Here is a 6000-nt window from a genome sequence, read left to right as displayed (position 1 = left end):
TGAAGATCTCAAATTTTTATTACCTCTCTGCAGCAGGCTAGGGCCCGGGATCTTCCACTACCTCTCTGTGGGGGATCGAGAGGGACTCTATCCTGTGTGTCAAGATGCCACTTCTTAAGATAGTCTTGTCCTTGTTTTGGAGTAAGGATGACATAGTGGGTTCCATTTTTCGTAACAATAAACTTAGTTGGGAATCCCCATCTATATTTGATCTGGTGATGTCTGAGTGTTCCTGTGACATCAGCAAAGGTTCTCCTCTGCTGCAATGTATGAGAAGATAGATCCGGAAACAATGACACCTCTGCATACTGACCAGACAGAATGGGAGATTGCATCATAGTTCCCATCAGTTTTTCATTGTATGTATAGTAGTGTAGATGAGCTATGGTATCTCTTGGCTTATCCGGGGGGAGGTTTTTTGGTTTTGCAACTATGTATACGGTCAATTCTGCTGATGTCTCCTGCTGACGGGCCTAGGATGGAGTCAAATAGAGCCTGGGCATACTTTTACAACTCTCTCTGAGTTACCTCCTCGGGTATTCCCGAATTCGGACATTGTTCCTTTGGGAATGATCCTCCAAATCAGCCATTTTGGCCTCTAAGGAAGAGACTTGATCTGCTAAGGCCTGGGTGTAGCTGACCCAGTTTGTCTGGTCCACCATCAAATCTTCTTGTTTTCTCTCAATAGTGTCAGTGCGCTCATTAACTGAGGAGATATCTCTTCTCAAATCCTCAAATGATCTTTCTAACTTGTCAAATCTTTTGGTGAGAGTTTGGTTATGCTTTTTAAACATTTGTTGTAAAGTATCACAAGTAAGAGCAGAGGTTTTCCCCATATTCCTACCAGATGTAGCAGATTGTCTGACAGTCCGCCAGACCTCGCTGAATACGGAGAGCAATACGCTCTCCGTATTCAGCATTGCACCAGCAGCATTTCCGCCAGCAGGGAGGTGTCAATCAACCCGATCGTACTTGATCGGGTTGAATTCCGGCGATGTCTGTCCGCTTGCTCAGAGCAGGCGGACAGGGTTATGGAGCAGCGGTCTTTGTGACCGCTGTTTCATAACTACTGTTTCTATCGAGCCTGCAGAGGTTTACACCAAATTTCCAAATAACCCCATCTTTGTATTTCAGATATAGTTAAGCTCCATTGTTGATTGGGCAGGTGTAATAACTCAAAAGAATGTAGATTTTCTGATGGTAAAATACCCCAAAGTTTCAATATTCCATTATTTGCCAAAGATTCATAAAAGCTTGCATAACCCACCAGGATGCCCTATAGTGGCTGGGATTGGCTCTTTGATTGAGCCCCTTTCAGAACTTATTGATGCATACCTACAACCTTTAGTTGAGAACTTGATGAGTTATGTGAGAGATACAAGTGATGTGATCAGACAAATTAAAAAATGAGTGGAAGGAAGGATTTTTATTTATATCAGTGGATGTAGTTTCCCTTTATACATGAATTTCACATGACAAGGGTATGAAGGCTATTAATTTATTTTTGAATTATTATTCCATGTATAGCGCAGAAGTGAAAGATAGTTTATTCCATTGATTTTCTTCTTACACATAACTTTTTTATGTTTGAAAGGGATTACTATCTCCAGTGGCATGGAACAGTAATGGGAGCAAAATTTGCGCCCTCATACGCCAACCTATATTTAGGTTGGTGGGAGCTCTTTCGCGTCTTTGGAGATATTAACCCTTTCAGAGAAAACATTCTCTATTTTGGTCGCTATATAGATGACCTTATATTTATTTGGAAGGGTCCTGAGGAGGGTATTCCTTCCTTTCTAGCATTTTTGCAGGAGAATGATTTCAAATGTACTTCTATACATAGTAAAGAGAGTATTTTTTACTTGGACATTAGGGTGAATTAAAACATTTCAAAACAATGCATAGAAGTGGAGTTATATCGTAAAGAAATAGCAGGTAGCGCTATAATGAACGCTAAATCGTGCCACGCAAAACATACAGTCAATGCTATTCCTAAGAGTCAGTACATGAGAGTCAAACATAATTGTACTGACCCTGAGAAATATAAGCATCACGATAAAGATTTAACTAATAGATTTTTCGGAGAGAGGATACAAGAATGAAGACTTAGAGAGTGTTAAGAGTCAAATAGATGTTCTGGATATAGGTTCCCTGTTTCTTCCTAGGAGGAAGAAGAATACTTTTGAACATAAAGTTTATCACCACCTATAGTAATGAATATCATACAAGTTGCAGTATTATACGCAATTCATTACCTATTTTAGAAACAGATAATGAATTTAGGGATATTGTTCATAAAGGATGCACAGTAGATGTTGTTGCCATCTATATTGCCTGCGAGTAGGAAAGAGAATTGGCTTTCCTTAAAGCCCGTTTTTTTCAAATGTAATAGTAGTAGGTGTAAATCATGTTCATATGCCCTGTTTGGTTCTGAGTTTACGTCTCATGTTACTGGGAAAACATATCAGATAAGACAATATTCGACCTGTAACTCGTGTTACGTAATATACCTTTTGACCTGTTGGGGGTGCTATAATCAGTATGTAGGCCTCACTACTCGACCCCTAAAGGATTGTTTTTTGGAACATTTGAGAGCTATTGAGGATCCGGAGTCAACTACTCCAATATCATTACATTTTAAAAGAGAACATAACTCTGATTGTTCTCTCTTGGCATTCCAGTGTATCCAAGTAGACCCTAGACAGCCCAGTGGGGGTAATAGAGAAGAAGTTTTAAGGCAACATGAAGTCTTTTGGATATCTTAATTGGACACTAGAATGCCAAAAGGTCTTAATTCTGAGTGGGGTGTCAAATTATTTGCATGATGAAGTTTAGATTTGCTATACTGTTTGTCAGATTTTTGTAGTCCCTTTTTTTATTTATATTCACATTTATTATCTGAACCTTTAGTACTGATCCTCTTCTTTAGATTATAAATGATGCAGATGTTCTAGCTGAACATTAAACCTGTGTTGTATAGTAATGATGGTGAAACTCCGCAGTCAAGGCTCTTTAATGCAAATTATAGCTGGTCTCTGAATATAACTGCTAGGTTGCAGCGGGTTGTTTACCAGAGTTCAGGCCCAATTACCCCCCCCCCCCCAAAGTGATTTTAGGCAAAGTCCATAACACATGAATACAGTTTTCTAGTGGCTTCAAGAGGGGGATCTTGTAGATGGCAGGATGGAAGCTATACCGTTAACGTATGCGTGTGTAAAACATGGAAGCAAGATGCTTGTCCTGTAACATCCCGTACTCAGGCCTTTCCTTTTAAAATGCTTTGTTGCAAGCCCATGCAGTTAAACACTGAGCAAACCATCTTGGCTTACCAGCAGTCTCTGTGGTTTCACCGGTTCTAGGTTAGATGCTAAAATCAGCTACCAGTGCCCACTGCGTTTGTCTGTGAGGGCTCCCAGACTTGCGGCCTTATGATGGCTTAATTTGCCGGTGGCAGTAGTATAATTTATTACCCTCGGGGTCCAGGGTATGTAGGCGCCACCTCTGTTTGCCGTTCGCTACTCCATGAGGCAAGTCTAGGGCACAGCTACTGCCGTTCTGCTGTGTAATGCAACAGGCATGCTGTGCTCCATTCCTGGAAGGCCTCAGCACTGGCTAGGCCCAATCTTAGAATTTCTAAGATAAGCAATTGAATAGATATATTTCTTTGTCTTTAAGCTCATTAATAAGTATTGGTTATGTATTTATTACCCATACGTACTTTATAAATATTTACAGTTCATTTATAGGTTAAATGTGTGTATTTTTATATTTCATGACAGGCTATTCTTAATAATTACTTGCTAATATCTTTATGCAATTATTTTTAGGCTGGTGGTTTAATTATTACTGCCATTACTGCACTGGACACATAACTTGGTTAGAGGGTGTAACTATGTAAATTGTATTGATTGTCAATTAACCAATTAATTGTTTTTTATGCATTTAAAAAGGTGCAGTGTATTCGATAGAACATGCTATGATTACGGCTCTCACCGAAACGCGTAAGCCTATCTAATACTCTACACCCTCTGTGTGGATCCATGGACTCTGTAGTCTAATTTTAACCTGTGGAATAAAGATCAAGTTTTATTATCACACGGATCGATCGACTTTGTCTTTTGTTGATAGGCCCAATCTGTGTCAGAGATCGTCGCTCTCCTCCTCTCAGGGAATTCTGCTCCCGATTCACCAGATAGCTTCCTGGTCTGCTGCAGGGCACAATTAGATTGTGCAAGTCTCCTTTAAGTAGGATTAAGACTAGAAATATCGTTTATAATAGCTACTGTTTGCCGGAGCTCCAGCACTATACGTCTGCACTAGTTGAGCACTAGCCCCCCCTATATATAAATGTTAATGTATATGCAATACTTAAACCATTTTGCAACATTGACTACATTATATCTACAATCATTGAAATAAAATGCATGGTCATCTATAATTCATATTAGTTATATAAAAAGTATAGGATATCTAAATTAAAATGTTGATATTCTTGCTTGATGCATTTATTATTGTAAATATAAATATTTTTTTAAAATAGATATTTATGTTATAAAAGACAGTTGCATTATAATGATAGTATTACATAACTGCATGCCTGATATGTAATAAAACAATTGTAACACTAATACCTTTTATAACATGAATATAAATGTGAAAATATATATTTAAGTTAAAAACATATTACATACATATTAATTTATTTACAATAGTTAAAAGAATATGCATCATACATAAGAATACATAATTTAAAAAAATGTAGATAAATGCACTATTAAACCCTAAGCTGCCCTCACCTAATCAACCCCCATATGGTTAGGGGATTAAAGCCTAATAAATGGGAAACCTTCAATAATCACCCCCCATACAGGTATGAACGGTGGTTACGAGATTAAGGCCTAATAAATGGTAACCATCAAAAATCACCTCATTAACCCATACAGGTATTGGGGGTGGTTATGAGATTAAGGCCACAAAATACTAACAATATTCACCTAATCAATAATCACCTAATCAAGCCCCATACGGGTATGGGGGTGGTTAGGAGATTAAGGCCTACAAAATACTAGTTAACACTAATCACCTAATCAACCCCCATAAAGGTATGGGTGGTGGTTAGGATATTAAGGCCTAATCCACCACCTCCCAACATAAACTAGAATTACACTAAAACCTAACCCCCCTCTAAACTAACCTCCCTCTAACCTAACCCCGCTAAGTTACAAAATAAAAATATACAGTATCCAAAATAAAAACCCACCATTACCTAACACTATAGTACATGCCCCATAAAATAAAAAAAAACACCCAAAACAAAAAAAACTCTAACACTAAAATAAATTACAATAGCCCTTAAAAAGGCCTTTTGTAGGGGATTGCCCTAAAGTGACCCCTCATCTATATTACAAGTAACCCCCACCCCTCAAAATAACAAAAACTAACTTAAAAAAACCTAGGCTAGAAAAGAAAAAAAACAACAACCCACTGTTCTTAAAAAGAAAAGTCCCACCCCAAAAAAGCCCTAACTAACCCCAAAAGTGGTACTAACTGTTGATGGGGAATTCAGCTCCTCTTGATCCGATATTAGGCCCTCTTCATCCCAGCTTCAGGCGCCGGGGCCATCTGTGCAGCAGCAGAGGTGGACTTCGGCCGCCTTTTCGGCCGCCTCCGCTCCACTCCGCAATCTTCATCAAGAACGGGGCCCTCTTCATCCTGGCTCCAGGCCTTGGGGCCCATCTTCGCCAGGGTGGAGGGCAATAGCAAAAACTTTTTAAAATTCTAATAATCCAATAGAAAAGGATAATTTAAAAAAAGTTCTTGATATCCGGTTGGAGGAGCTTGGATGCAGGCGCGAAAAATCTACACGCTAACGCTGCAACGCTGAGCTATCGAGCACGGACTTTGGGCTCGATTTGCTGCTGAGATTGCCCGACAAGCAAGCATCCAGTCTGCACTTTCCCTAGGCGAGAGGGGAACTTTTCACTTGGTGGTTCAACCCGC

Source organism: Bombina bombina, chromosome 3 (assembly GCF_027579735.1).
Source record: "Bombina bombina isolate aBomBom1 chromosome 3, aBomBom1.pri, whole genome shotgun sequence".
Classification (NCBI taxonomy): Eukaryota; Metazoa; Chordata; class Amphibia; order Anura; family Bombinatoridae; genus Bombina; species Bombina bombina.
The sequence above is the reverse complement of the archived record's forward strand: the minus strand, read 5'-3'. Positions refer to the sequence as shown.